Genomic DNA, 14,444 nt, shown 5'->3' on the forward strand with positions numbered 1-14,444 from the left:
TATTTCTGAGTTGGGTCTCCCTCCATTTTGATATAGTATTGTGTGTCTGTGAGTTGTCGGTGTGCTTTTTCTACATAGTCCAAAGTGTTCAAAATGACTATAGCGCCACCTTTATCTGCAGGTTTTATGGTGATTCCTATGTTGTTTTTTTAAGGTTTGAATCACCCTGCTTTCCTGTATGTTGATGTTGAATGTTTATTTTATGTTTGTCCAGTGTAGACTGTACTACATTTCTAAAGGAGTCAATGTACTGGTCCAAAATGGTATTGCGGCCAGGGGGAGGGGTCCAGTCAGACTGTTTTTTGTCCACCAGTGCCAATTGTGTTTGGCTGTTTGAGAATTCTTTCTCCTGTTTGTCATGGAAGAACTCTTTTAGTCTTAATCTCCAAAAATATTCCTCCATGTCACTACAGAGTTCTATTTTGTCAAGACTTTTGGTAGGGCAGAATGAGAGTCCTCTGGAGAGCACCTTGAGTTCCACATTATTCGGTTTGTATGATGACAGATTGATGACACAGCTGACTTTACCAGGTTCCTGATCGATGTTCTGATCCATCCTGTTAGCTTTGGCTTGTACTCGATTGGTGTGTGAATACCGCCCAGCTCTAAGTCGAAGTCTGTGGAGTTTCTTTTTTCTTGTTGTCTATCAAATATAGTTGTAGTGTTCTGTAGTATTTTTGCATTCGCAGGACCAAATTCTCGGTAAGTTTTCTCTTTAGCATTTGTATTTCCATTTGAATCTTTTTTTTGGGAGCTGTAGAAGACATGAATAAGGTGGTTCCGCAGCCTTTTAGAAGTCCTGTTGCATAAACGTTGTGCATAAGGAGTGTTATAGGTGTGCAGCATAGGATTCTTTAAGCAAAGTCCTTTGGGGATTACATATTCCTTCTTGGATGTGGATAAAAAGAAAATGTCGCTGTCCAAGTGTGCAAGTTTCTTCAGAAGATTCTTTAATTCCATCTGTGTACGGTACATTATGGTATCCTCCATTTGGTTGAAAGAAAAAGGAAAAAGTCTGGTACCGTGTTAGCCAATAGAAAAATAGTTTAGTGCTCTCATTAAGAGAAACAAAATAAGAGTATTGCAGGTTTGATACCTTTTAATGGCTAACAAAAATAGAAGTAATGATGTTACATAGCGAGCTTTTGAGACATCACCAGTCTTTTCATCAGGCATACTACAAGAATATATGAAGAAACAGCAATATATATATATACAATAAGAACAGAGGCATGGGGGAATGAATGGACATTTGAAAAAAAAAACAGAACAACATATTAAAGATCTTGAGAATAAGTCCTTAATTATCTTACAGATAAGGGGTGTGAAAGTTTTATGGTCTCTAAATTGATGTCATCTCAGAGACCTGGTGCCCCGACTATGTCTATAGAAGACTCTTTAGATCTTGTAGTTATAGAAATGCCCCCAGTTATGCAAATACATTTTTGGCATATTGGGAGAATTTGTATATTGATCCCATAAGGGAGGGCAACCTGGTGCTCTGGCGGAGATACATCGATGACGTCCTCCTCGTCTGGAAAGGTAATGAAGACACTTTGCAGTCATTCATCTCCGAATTGAATAATAACTCATACAATTTAACCTTTACAGCCAGTATAAATAAAAAAGAGACAGAATTCCTAGACTTAAGTATCACCAAAAAAGAAAATAGATACATATGTAGAACCTTTCAAAAACCGACAGCCAGAAATGGATACATACTCTATTCCAGTTGTCATTTATCAAATTGGTTAATAAATGTACCATTTGGACAATTTCGCCGTATAAAACGCAACTGCACTGAAGATCAACAATTTCAAGAAAAAGCTTTAATATTGAAGGAGAAGTTTATTTTTCCAGAGACCGCTAGATATAAATGAATGGTTAGACAGGATGGTCGGCTGAGGGAGTTGGAGTGTGGGAGGGGGGTGGAGAGCCATATGCGGAGTAATGGAGTTGCCCGGTCCGCAGACCATGATGATTAAACTTGTTTTGCTAAACGTGAGAGGTTTGCGGGAAAGGATAAAAAGATATGCTGTCTTTGAGTGGATGAGGAGGTTCTTGCCAGCCATTGTCTGCCTCCAAGAGACGCATTTAGTTAAGGATTCTCTTCCGTGGATGAAGAAGGGTTGGATAGAGAAGGGGTACCATTCGATGTATACCACATATTCAATAGGGGTTTCAATTTTGGTACATAAAAAGATTAAATTTGAGTGCGTTACATGTGAGGCGGATGACTGTGGCAGGTACCTCTTCAAATTCAATCCTCACTGGCTATCGCTTATCCCTGATAAAGAGAGCATAGTGTTGGAGTTAAAAAACTTTTTTGAGGAGAATAACGGTTCCGCCAACAGATGTATAGTGTGGGACACTGCTAAGGCATATTTAAGAGGGTGTTTGTTTAAAAAAGGGAACTACTGTAAAAAAAAAATACTTAAGGAAAAGGGGAATTATTGGAAAAGAAGTTAGAAGAAGCAAGATTAAAATGTATAATGAACCCCACTGGGATTAATAAGAAGATATGGGAGGAGGAACATGAAAAGTAAAAAATGCATTATATAGATAAAACAAGGAAACAATTATTTTTCCAAGGCTTTCAGTTAGCATCAGAGGGAGAAAAGGTGGGAAAAATTCTAGCAGGTATAGTGAAAAATCAGAAAGGGAAATCATGGATAAGGGCAATTAGGGATAACAGTGATGAAATAATTAGTTCACCCGATGGAATCAAAAAGGTCTTCGGGGACTTTTTTGAGGAACTGTAGAAGTCCAGAGTGCAATACACAAAAGAAGACCTCGATTATTTTTTAGACCATATCGTGTTTTCAGAGATAACTAAAGCACAAAAGGAGTATTTGGACAAAGAAATATCCTGTTTAGAAATATTAGAGGTTCTGGGCCAGGTGAAACCACTAAAAGCACCAGGGAGTGATGGACTTCCCTTTGAAATTTATAAGAGTTTTGCGCAGGTCTTAATACCAGAACTAACAGAGGCATTGCGAGAGGCTCAAAAAATAGGCGAGCTACCAGAGTCAATGAAAGAGGCAATTATTACTTTGATTCTAAAAAAGGATAAAGACCAACTAGACCCTGCCTCATATAGACCAATATCCTTGCTGAATACGGATGTTAAAATCTTGGCAAAGGTTTTGGCAGGTAGACTCTGCAAAGTGATTAAAGGTATAATTCAAGAAGACCAGACAGGTTTTATACCCGGAAGAACAATACAATCTTCTAATATTTGAATATATCTTAATATTGAAGCTAACAAAACAGAAGTCGGTGAAAAAGCAATACTCTCATTGGATGCGCAAAAGGCGTTTGATTGTATCGAGTGGGACTATTTATGGGCAGTTCTAAAAAGGGTTGGTATAGGGGAGGGATTTATAAGTTGGATTAGACTCATATATTCCAAACCAACGTCCCGGGTGATGGTGGATGGGAGCTTGTCACTGCCTTTTGCCCTTTATAGGGGCACTAGGCAGGGATTCCCTCTCTCCCCATTACTATTTTCTATTGCAATAGAACCCTTGGCATGTATGATAAGAAACAGTGGGGATTGTAAAGGGTTCCAATATACGGACGGAAATGAGAAATTAATAATGTATGCCAATGATATTCTGTTGTTTCTGCATAACACTGGGGATGAGTTTAATAGAGTAATAGATATAATAGACAAAATGTTTCAAGGGTGCACGTGCTTGGGCAACATGAGAGTTTTAAATATTTAGGTATACAGATTTCTAGAAATATACAAGATTACGAAAAATTAAATGTACTCCCCTTAATAAAAGAACTTAGAACCAAAATACATATTTGGAAAAAATTACCAATCTCAATTCAGGGCCGGGTGAACTTAATAAAAATGATTTTTCTCCCAAAAATATTGTACGTGCTACAAAATGCCCCAATATGGTTGCCTAAGAAAACCTTTAGGATGTTGGACAGTTTAATGGGGGAATTTGTTTAGAAAGGTAATACCCCAAGGCTAAGGAGAGAGGTTCTTCAGATCCCAGTAAAAGAAGGTGGATTAGCAGTACCCAACTGGTTTTTCTATTATTTAATAACACAATATAGTCAGATAAAAGAAAGCTTAAAGGGAGTAGTGGGTAGGGACGAATTATTAAAAAGGGGTTGGACTGAGGACACGATTCACTTAGAGGTGTTGGAATCAGGAACATTGGGGAAAAACAACACGGGAAATAAGATAAGGAATTTAATGGAATATATATGGGTGGAAAATAAAAAAATAATGAATATCAAAGAGTACTTGTACTATACACCTATCTGGAAAAATATTAATTTAAAGGAAATACAAATGATTAGGCCATATATAGATTGGGGGAAAAAGGGTGTAAAATATCTAACTCAAATATTCGAGGAAGATAAACTGAAGGATTTAGTTACCTCAGTAGGGGAATTCGGGATTCAACAAAAGGATAGTTATAAATATTTACAACTTAAAAACGCCGTTAGATTATCAGTTAACCCAAATATATATAGAAAAGAACACTCAAATAGAATACACAAATTTACTAATGGAGAGGAAAAAAGCGGAACTACGGCAAAAAGATATAAAATTTTGATTGAGTCAAAGAAAGAATGGATTATAATTAGGGATGAGCGAACCCGAACTGTATAGTTCGGGTTCGTACCGAATTTTGGGGTGTCCGTGACACGGACCCGAACCAGAACATTTTCGTAAAAGTCCGGGTTCGGTGTTCGGCGCTTTCTTGGCGCTTTTTGAAAGGCTGCAAAGCAGCCAATCAACAAGCGTCATACTACTTGGCCCAAGAGGCCATCACAGCCATGCCTACTATTGGCATGGCTGTGATTGGCCAGTGCACCATGTGACCCAGCCTCTATTTAAGCTGGAGTCACGTAGCGCCGCACGTCACTCTGCTATGATCAGTATAGGGAGAGGTTGCAGCTGCGACGTTAGGGCAATATTAGGCAGATTAACTCCTCCAAAAGACTTCATTCTGTGATCGATCTGCAGCTGTGGATCATTGAAGTGCTATTATTGACTTGCTCACTTTTTTGAGGCTGCCCAGAGCGTTTTTAGATCACTTTTTTTCTGGGGTGATCGGCGGCCATTTTGTGACTTGTGGTGCGCCAGCACGAGCTATCACCAAGTGTATTTAACCATCGATAGTGTGGTTATTTTGTGCTATATCCTACATCAGCTGCAGGCTGAGCCTGTGTCACCAAAGTGCATTTAACCATCAACAGTCTGGTTATTTTTTGGCCATATACTACATCAGCTGCAGGCTGAGCCTGTGTCACCCAAGTGCATTTAACCATCAACAGTCTGATTATTTTTTGGCCATATACTACATCAGCTTCAGGCTGAGCCTGTGTCACCCAAGTGTATTTAACCATCGATAGTGTGGTTATTTTGTGCTATATCCTACATCAGCTGCAGGCTGAGCCTGTGTCACCCAAGTGCATTTAACCATCAACAGTCTGATTATTTTTTGGCCATATACTACATCTGGTGCAGGCTGAGCCTGTCACCCAAGTGCATTTAACCATCAACAGTCTGATTATTTTTTGGCCATATACTACATCTGGTGCAGGCTGAGCCTGTGTCACCCAAGTGCATTTAACCATCAACAGTGTGGTTATTTTTTGGCCATATATTACATCAGGGGCAAGTTGAGCCTGTCACCCAGCGCCTAAAAAATAGACCTGACATTTCTATTCAACCAAATCTGCACAGTTTTAGCTGGTCAAGTTATTTGTAGTGACCGTAAAAGCAGACATTTTGTTCTGGGTTGAAAAAGAATTCCCAAATTTGCCATTCTGAAAATAACTAGTTTGTGGTATTTGAGGCCTACTTGAAATCTATCCCAAAAAGAAAATCTTACATTGAAGGTATTGATAGTGTGATTCAGAAAAACCTAAGACACACGCTAGCGTGCTGATAGAAGTGTCATTCTGTGATTAAACCTATAACTGTCACACAGCGCAAAAAAAAAACAGGTCTCACATCTCTATTCAACCAAATCTGCACAGTTTTAGCTGGTCAAGTTATTTGTAGTGACCGTAAAAGCAGACTTTTTGTTCTGGGTTGAAAAAGCATTCCCAAATTTGCCATTCTCAAAATTGTGGTGAACGGGAACAATGAGGAAAACATCTAATAAGTGACGCGGACGTGGACATGGTCGTGGTGGTGTTAGTGGACCCTCTGGTGCTGGGAGAGGACGTGGCCGTTCTGCCACAGCCACACGTCCTAGTGAACCAACTACCTCAGGTCCCAGTAGCCAGCAGAATTTACAGCGATATTTGGTGGGGCCCAATGCCGTTCTAAGGATGGTAAGGCCTGAGCAGGTACAGGCATTAGTCAATTGGGTGGCCGACAGTGGATCCAGCACGTTCACATTATCTCCCACCCAGTCTTCTGCAGAAAGCGCACAGATGGCGCATGAAAACCAAGCCCATCGGTCTGTCACATCACCCCCATGCATATCAGGGAAACTGTCTGAGCCTCAAGTTATGCAGCAGTCTCTTATGCTGTTTGAAGACTCTGCTGCCAGGGTTTCCCAAGGGCATCTACCTAGCCCTTCCCCAGGGGTGGAAGAGATAGAATGCACTAACGCACAACCACTTATTTTTCATGATGATGAGGACATGGGAATACCACCTCAGCACGTCTCTGATGATGACGAAACACAGGTGCCAACTGCTGCGTCTTTCTGCAGTGTGCAGACTGAACAGGAGGTCAGGGATCAAGACTGGGTGGAAGACGATGCAGGGGACGATGAGGTCCTAGACCCCACATGGAATGAAGGTCGTGCCACTGACTTTCACAGTTCGGCGGAAGAGGCAGTGGTGAGACCGAGCCAACAGCGTAGCAAAAGAGGGAGCAGTGGGCAAAATCAGAACACCCGCCGCCAAGAGACTCCGCCTGCTACTGACCGCCACCATCTGGGACCGAGCACCCCAAAGGCAGCTTCAAGGAGTTCCCTGGCATGGCACTTCTTCAAACAATGTACTGACGACAAGACCCGAGTGGTTTGCACACTGTGCCATCAGAGCCTGAAGCGAGGCATTAACGTTCTGAACCTTAGCACAACCTGCATGACCAGGCACCTGCATGCAAAGCATGAACTGCAGTGGAGTAAACACCTTAAAAACAAAGAAGTCACTCAGGCTCCCCCTGCTACATCTTCTGCTGCTGCCACCTCGGCCTTTTCTGCTGCTGCTGCTGCCGTCGCCTCGGCCTCTTCCTCCGCCTCTGGAGGAACGTTGGCACCTGCCGCCCAGCAAACATGGGATGTACCACCAACACCACCACCTGCGTCACCAAGCATCTCAACCATGTCACACGGCAACGCCATCTGCGCAACGCCATCTGTGGCAAGGTCCACCTAACCACAGATACGTGGACCAGTAAGCACGGCCAGGGACGCTATATCTCCCTAACTGCACACTGGGTAAATGTAGTGGCGGCTGGGCCCCAGGCGGAGAGCTGTTTGGCGCACGTCCTTCCGCCGCCAAGGATCGCAGGGCAACATTCTTTGCCTCCTGTCTCCTCCTCCTCCTACTCAGCTTCCTCCTCCTCTTCTTCCACCTGCTCATCCAGTCAGCCACACACCTTCACCACCAACTTCAGCACAGCCCGGGGTAAACGTCAGCAGGCCATTCTGAAACTCATATGTTTGGGGGACAGGCCCCACACCGCACAGGAGTTGTGGCGGGGTATAGAACAACAGACCGACGAGTGGTTGCTGCCGGTGATCCTCAAGCCCGGCCTGGTGGTGTGCGATAATGGGCGAAATCTCGTTGCAGCTCTGGGACTAGCCGGTTTGATGCACATCCCTTGCCTGGCGCATGTGCTGAATTTGGTGGTGCAGAAGTTCATTCGCAACTACCCCGACATGTCAGAGCTGCTGCATAAAGTGCGGGCCGTCTGTTCGCGCTTCCGGCGTTCACACCCTGCCGCTGCTCGCCTGTCTGCGCTACAGCGTAACTTCGGCCTTCCCGCTCACCGCCTCATATGCGACGTGCCCACCAGGTGGAACTCCACCTTGCATATGCTGGACAGACTGTGCGAGCAGCAGCAGGCCATAGTGGAGTTTCAGCTGCAGCACGCACGGGTCAGTCGCACTGCGGATCAGACCCACTTCACCACCAATGACTGGGCCTCCATGCGAGACCTGTGTGCCCTGTTGCGCTGTTTCAGTACTCCACCAACATGGCCAGTGGCGATGACGCCGTTATCAGCGTTACAATACCACTTCTATGTCTCCTTGAGAAAACACTTAGGGCGATGATGGAAGAGGAGGTGGCCCAGGAGGAAGAGGAGGAAGAGGGGTCATTTTTAGCACTTTCAGGCCAGTCTCTTCAAAGTGACTCGGAGGGAGGTTTTTTGCAACACCAGAGGCCAGGTACAAATGTGGCCAGACAGGGCCCACTACTGGAGGACGAGGAGGACGAGGATGAGGAGGAGGTGGAGGAGGATGAAGCATGTTCACAGCGGGGTGGCACCCAAAGCAGCTCGGGCCAAACACTGGTGCGTGGCTGGGGGGAAACACAGGACGATGACGATACGCCTCCCACAGAGGACAGCTTGTCCTTACCTCTGGGCAGCCTGGCACACATGAGCGACTACATGCTGCAGTGCCTGGGCAACGACAGCAGAGTTGCCCACATTTTAACTTGTGCGGACTACTGGGTTGCCACCCTGCTGGATCCCCGGTACAAAGACAATGTGCCCACCTTACTTCCTACACTGGAGCATGATAGGAAGATGCGCGAGTACAAGCGCACGTTGGTAGACGCGCTACTGAGAGCATTCCCAAATGTCACAGGGGAACCAGTGGAAGCCCAAGGCGAAGGCAGAGGAGAAGCAAGAGGTCGCCAACGCAGCTGTGTCATGCCCAGCTCCTCTGAGGGCAGGGTTAGCATGGCAGAGATGTGGAAAAGTTTTGTCAACATGCCACAGCTAAGTGCACCACCACCTGATACGGAACGTGTTAGCAGGAGGCAACATTTTACTAACATGGTGGAACAGTACCTGTGCACACCCCTCCACGTACTGACTGATGGTTCGGCCCCATTCAACTTCTGGGTCTCCAAATTGTCCACGTGGCCAGAGCTAGCCTTTTATGCCTTGGAGGTGCTGGCCTGCCCGGCGGCCAGCGTTTTGTCTGAACGTGTATTCAGCACGGCAGGGGGCGTCATTACAGACAAACGCAGCCGCCTGTCTACAGCCAATGTGGACAAGCTGACGTTCATAAAAATGAACCAGGCATGGATCCCACAGAACCTGTCCATCCCTTGTGCAGATTAGATATTAACTACCTCCCCTTAACAATATATTATTCTACTCCAGGGCACTTCCTCATTCAATTCTATTTTTAATTTCATTTTACCATTATATTGCGGGGCAACCCAAAGTTGAATGAACCTCTCCTCTGTCTGGGTGCCGGGGCCTAAATGTGTGACAGTGGCCTGTTCCAGTGGTGGGTGACGTTAAGCCTGATTCTCTGCTATGACATGAATACAGATTCTGCGCTGACATAAGGCCAGATTCTCTGTTACGGGACCTCTCTCCTCTGCCTGGGTGCCTGGGCCTAAATGTGTGACAGTGGCCTGTTCCAGTGGTGGCTGACGTGAAGCCTGATTCTTTGCTATGACATGAAGACAGATTCTGCGCTGACATAAGGCCAGATTCTCTGTTACGGGACCGCTCTCCTCTGTCTGGTTGCCGGGGCCTAAATGTGTGACAGTGGCCTGTTCCAGTGGTGGGTGACTTGAAGCCTGATTCTCTGCTATGACATGAATGCAGATTCTGCGCTGACATAAGGCCATATTCTCTGTTACGGGACCTCTCTCCTCTGCCTGGGTGCCTGGGCCTAAATGTGTGACAGTGGCCTGTTCCAGTGGTGGGTGACGTGAAGCTTGATTCTCTGCTATGAGATGAAGACAGATTCTGCGCTGACATAAGGCCAGATTCTCTGTTACGGGACCGCTCTCCTCTGTCTGGGTGCCGGGGCCTAAATGTGTGACAGTGGCCTGTTCCAGTGGTGGGTGACGTGAAGCCTGATTCTCTGCTATGACATGAATACAGATTCTGCGCTGACATAAGGCCAGATTCTCTGTTACGGGACCTCTCTCCTCTGCCTGGGTGCCTTTGCCTAAATGTGTGACAGTGGCCTGTTCCAGTGGTGGGTGACGTGAAGCCTGATTCTCTGCTATGACATGAATACAGATTCTGCACTGACATAAGGCCAGATTCTCTGTTACGGGACCGCTCTCCTCTGTCTGGGTGCCGGGGCCTAAATGTGTGACAGTGGCCTGTTCCAGTGGTGGGTGACGTGAAGCCTGATTCTCTGCTATGACATGAAGACAGATTCTGCGCTGACATAAGGCCAGATTCTCTGTTACGGGACCTCTCTCCTCTGCCTGGGTGCCTGGGCCTAAATGTGTGACAGTGGCCTGTTCCAGTTGTGGGTGACGTGAAGCCTGATTCTCTGCTATGACATGAAGACAGATTCTGCGCTGACATAAGGCCAGATTCTCTGTTACGGGACCTCTCTCCTCTGCCTGGGTGCCTGGGCCTAAATGTGTGACAGTGGCCTGTTCCAGTGGTGGGTGACGTGAAGCCTGATTCTCTGCTATGACATGAAGACAGATTCTGCGCTGACATAAGGCCAGATTCTCTGTTACGGGACCTCTCTCCTCTGCCTGGGTGCCTGGGCCTAAATGTGTGACAGTGGCCTGTTCCAGTGGTGGGTGACGTGAAGCCTGATTCTCTGCTATGACATGAAGACAGATTCTGCGCTGACATAAGGCCAGATTCTCTGTTACGGGACCGCTCTCCTCTGTCTGGGTGCCGGGGCCTAAATGTGTGACAGTGGCCTGTTCCAGTGGTGGGTGACGTGAAGCCTGATTCTCTGCTATGACATGAAGACAGATTCTGCGCTGACATAAGGCCAGATTCTCTGTTACGGGACCGCTCTCCTCTGTCTGGGTGCCGGGGCCTAAATGTGTGACAGTGGCCTGTTCCAGTGGTGGGTGACGTGAAGCCTGATTCTCTGCTATGACATGAAGACTGATTCTGCGCTGACATGAAGCCAGATTCTCTGCTATGGCATGAAGAGACTGATTCTCTGCTGACATGAAGCCAGATTCTTTGCTATGGCATGAAGAGACTGATTCTCTGCTGATGTGAAGCCAGATTCTCTGCTATGGGACCTCTGTCCAATTGATATTGGTTAATTTTTATTTTTTTAATTTTTATTTTTATTCATTTCCCTATCCACATTTGTTTGCAGGGGATTTACCTACATGTTGCTGCCTTTTGCAGCCCTCTAGTTCTTTCCTGGGCTGTTTTACAGCCTTTTTAGTGCTCAAAAGTTCGGGTCCCCATTGACTTCAATGGGGTTCGGGTTCGGGACGAAGTTCGGTTCGGGTTCGGATCCCGAACCCGAACATTTCCGGGAACTTCGGCCGAACTTCTCGAACCCGAACATCCAGGTGTTCGCTCAACTCTAATTATAATACCAGCTAGAGGAAAGTGGGAAAAAGAGATTTCATCTTTCACGGAAGAAAAATGGATTGATGCCCTTAGAAGTTACACTAAGGTGTCAGAAAGGGCCTCACATAAAATTTCCCAGTTTTTTGTTGTCCATAGGTTACACCAATCCCCTTGGGCATTAAAGAAAATGGGGGTTAGAGCTTCAGACAAGTGTCCAAAATGTATGGGTGAAAAGGCCGATCTTATTCATTGTTTTTGGAGATGCCCTAAATTAGTATGGTATTGGAAAGATATCATAGACATAACATCAGCATTTTTGGGTATCAAAGTCCCGGTAGACCCTGCTGTTTGTATTCTAGGGGCTACGGTACACCTTAAATTAAAAGGAGAGTTACAATCGGTATTGTGTAAAGTACTATTCCAGGCTAGATTGCTCATTCTTCGAAAATGGGTAAACAAAGACCCTCCTACAGTGGGACAATGGCAGGATGCAGTGCTTAACCTGATTAAACTGGAACACGCGGCTGAAAGATATAAGGATAGAGATGAAAAAATTGTTAAAGTATGGATGAAATGGTTGAACCAGGGCCAGGGTGTTGAATTATTTTTTTTTTTTACCCCCCCCCCCCCCATCTTTCTTCCTCTCCCTCTCCTTAATTGGGTGGGGGAGGGTAGTTGGGTTAAATTGCTAATACATGATTGATTATTGTAATAACGCCCGTTGGACAGCTTGATATTGTATAATTAATATGTGTTTTGTATAACAATAAAATAAAGAATAATTAACAAAAAAAAAAAAATCAACAATTTCAAGAAAAAGCTTTAATATTGAAGGAGAAGTTTATAGAGAAAAAATACCCTACACAAGTTTTAGAACAATCACTGTCAGAAGTAAAAGAAACACCTAGAGAATTGTTCTTCTCAGAAAAATCTGAAGATTGTAAAAATAAAAATAATAAAAAAGGAGAAAGGGGGGCGGAGCTAGCGCCTGAACAGCATGGACGCTTGAGGCTGCAGCTCCGTGACTGATATCACCACCGAAGCCTTTTATCATATGTTGGCGCACCGATCATGGTGAAAATCGGAGGTCCCAGAACCGGAGACCAAGTCACACAAGATAGAGGTGTTCCCACCACCGGAGAGATGGATAAATTCATCAAGAAAGCTACGGCGCTGCATGTATTCAGGAAACCTAAAATGGCGCCGACCCCGACTCGCGCCCCGCGCTCTAAACACTCTGAGCTGCTGGATCAAGCCGCCGGCGGGGAAGAGGACACAGATAACCTCCCTATTTCACGCACCTTCCTGAAGGAGATACTATCCTCTTCCCTGGCATCTGCCCTGGAACCTCTAAGCTCCGACCTAGCCGCTATTAAGCAGGAAATATCACAAGTGGGAGGCCGAGTGGAAACACTTGAAAACACACAGGAAGCCATCATACGGCACCAAACAGAAGTATCCCAGCGTTTCCAGGCCATTTAACACAAGATAAAAAGCATCTGCAATTCCCTGGAGGATCAGGAAAATAGAGGTAGGCGCAATAACTTGCGATTCCGCGGTGTTCCCAAATCCGTGGACACAGGAGACATTCCTAGCACTGTGGTGCAAATATGCATGTCCCTCCTTGGCCCAGAAACAGCCCATGAGGTTATACTAGAAAGAGCACACCGAGCTCTAAGGCCTAAACCTGCTGCCTCAGCCCCACCAAGGGACATTATATGCAAATTCCTCAGCTTCCCTGTTAAAGAGGCTGTCACCTTTTAAAGCCCGTCAATCTGGCAAAGTGTCCTGGGATGGACATGACATCCAAATCTTCCAAGATGTAGCCCAATCCACCCTGGACAAAAGAAGAGCCCTGAGACCGCTGACAAGCTGGCTCAGAGAGCACAGGATCCCTTACAGATGGACCTTTCCATTTGGCTTATCATTTATGTATGAAGGTCGCAGACTCTCCTTATCCAACTATGCTGATCTGGACTCAATTTGCGACCATCTCCAGATAGAGCCCCTCAAGAAAAACTGGGACCCCATTCAGGACTTATCCAACCTCCCTGAAATACCACATCCAGGCATCTGGGAACGTCAACGCACCCCCAAGCGTCAAAAGAGTCCTAGGAATTATAGAAGAACAACATCCAGAAGACTCCCTATGGACAACTGAACATATCCTCACAGGATCTCTCATGTCCGCCAGTTCTTTAACCACCGGGTGATAACTAACGTGTTTTTTTCTTTTCTCCCCCAACTCCATTCTATGCGCTACCATGCCTATTCTCCAACTAGTTAAGCTAGTACTGTTATTTGCCAGTTTTATTGTTATTCCTTTTGTTTCAGGATGTATATTGTTCTGCAGATCCTTCAAATCCCCACAGAGGGAAAAAATATTATATGTCTATTCGTGCTTTGCAGAGGGTTATAAGTCAGTGCCTCTTGCGGTGAGAGGCAACAGAGCAGTACCACTCACTCCATAACACTGTATGGCTGATTTACAAATTACCTCTTACAATGTAAAAGGTTTCAATGCCCCTTCCAAACGCTGCCAAATCTTCTCCGAATTAAAAAAAAAAGGGCTGCTCCGTCGTTCTCCTTCAGGAGACACATTTTAGATTTAATCACTATCCAAACCTCTCCCACTCCTATTTCCCCACTTGGTATCATTGTGGTACTAACTCATCCGCTTCTAGAGGGGTCAGTGTGGGCTTCAGTAAAAGCATCCCATTCACCTACTTGGATCAAATTCAAGACCCTGAGGGCAGATTTATAATTTTAAAAGGTAACATAGCGAACCAAATATACACGTTTATTAATTTATACGCTCCAAACGTCAACCAGGCTACATGGCTCCATAAGACTCTTCAGATGATTGACCACTTTAGAGAAGGCGTGACGGTTATGGGATGCGACTTCAACCTTACTCTGGTCCCTCCAATAGACTCCTCTTCCCAAAAATCTGCTATCT

The sequence above is a fragment of the Bufo bufo genome, chromosome 5, assembly GCF_905171765.1.
Source record: "Bufo bufo chromosome 5, aBufBuf1.1, whole genome shotgun sequence".
NCBI classification, from domain to species: domain Eukaryota; kingdom Metazoa; phylum Chordata; class Amphibia; order Anura; family Bufonidae; genus Bufo; species Bufo bufo.